Below are 1,843 nucleotides of genomic sequence, written 5' to 3'. Positions count from 1 at the left end.
TAGCAATTCTATTTGCAACGCTAGTTTACGCAAAAAATTCGAAAATGAAGTAGTAGTAGTGGAAGAAGAAGAAGATAAATTAGGTAGGGCCATATATAGCAAATCGGTTTATCTTGGCGTATGCTCGTGGTCGGTCAGTACAAACAGTTCCACTGTTACCGAAATCGGTCTGATGAGTGAAAATTTATTTGACCGATCCACCATAGCCAAATTTAAATTAACACTGCAACAGAACTTTTCCCATGGTGGAACAGTGGTTTTTTTCTGACAGTAGTTTTACATTTTCCAGATGCCTTTAGCTAGGCCGAAATAATGTCTTCACCACTTGACCCTTTCTAACCTCTTCTACTCCACCAAAAACTAGAATAGAGATAACAAGACCACCAACTAAATCTATTGTTCTCAATGATATGTCTATCCTTCTGGATAGTTATAAAAGCAAGAAACCCTAAGCAAAAACCAAGTAGTCACCTGGCGACAACTGAGCGAGGCGGCTCGTGACGACTCAGTTAGTTAGGGAACGGACTGCTATAATCATGATCACAAGGAATGCAGCTTCTAAGACAATGGTCAGTGAGAGAAATGAATTTTACTGCCAGCAACTGTGAGACAACGTCCCACAGCCCTACAACTTTCACTAGCTCTAATTCTGTTCTCTTACAACATCATTCTATCGCTATCTGTGGATTACTACTAACAATTCCTATACGCCAAACTATGCAAAGAAACATTCCACCACATCTTTCTTTCGCATGCTCTCGGATGTTATAACCTGCCCGTCGAGGTATGGTATTTTTCAACGTAACGGTAAATGAATACTTTCTTAAAACTTCATGCATTGTTCATCTTTCGCATCCTAACAACAATAAAACCTAACCGCACACTCATATGCATGTGGCCCAAAATTATCCGCAGTTTCACTAAAACTTTCTTTAGGTTGGCTGCACAACCTTCATTGTTCGCATGTTAAAATGTAAGTACTCTTGTGTTTATGTAACCGAGGTTTGACCTTGATCGCTCCAGTTTTCTTTCTTGCGTTACAGAGTAAACATGACCGCTACGCAGCCAGTGTGCACAAGGAAAAATAGAGGACAGTGTTCGGATTTCTTTGGTTTGAAGGTGTGTCTTGGGTTGAAATTCATGGCAACTTTTAGTACAACACGGAGACAGAACTCTACTGCATAGAAGTATGTATGAATGGAAACATTTACGAGAATCTAAAAAATGGCCGAACAAAACCAGAATCGCCAGCACAAAAGAAATTCAAGATTCAAGTTTTTGCAGAAAAAGTGATACTAAACGTTTTATTGGGACGCAAAAGGACCTATGCCTGAACTTTACCTGGAAGAGGGGGTTACAGTCACCAGTGTAGGCTATTGTGATGTGCTGGTCAACAAACTGAAACCAACAATTCAGACCAAATGCCAAAGTCTATGGTCAGAGAAAGTGTCAGTGTTTCTCGAAAATGCATGCACACATACGACCGCTCACACCTTTGAAACCATTTAAAACTTTGGTTTTGAGTTGCTGGAACACCCTGAATGCAATCTTGATCTCGCCCCTTCCGATTATCACTTCTTTATACCGTTCAAACATCCTTTGCGAGGTCGTTGATTTGCTGCGAACGAAGAAGCAGTGAAAGCGGTGCATACATGGCTGCACGACTAGTCGAAAGACTTTTCTGACGGAAGAAGCAAGCTTGTGGAGCGACGGAAGAAGTACATTGAAAAGCAAGGAGATTAAGCTAAGAAATGATGTTATTGTTCAGCCACTACTTTTGTTAATAAAAATACAGAAACTTTTAACATCATCTCTTTCTAAATAGTCACCTTGCGCAGCAATA

The sequence above is a fragment of the Octopus bimaculoides genome, chromosome 3 (genome assembly GCF_001194135.2).
Source record: "Octopus bimaculoides isolate UCB-OBI-ISO-001 chromosome 3, ASM119413v2, whole genome shotgun sequence".
In the NCBI taxonomy this organism is placed as follows: Eukaryota; Metazoa; Mollusca; class Cephalopoda; order Octopoda; family Octopodidae; genus Octopus; species Octopus bimaculoides.
The sequence above is the reverse complement of the archived record's forward strand: the minus strand, read 5'-3'. Positions refer to the sequence as shown.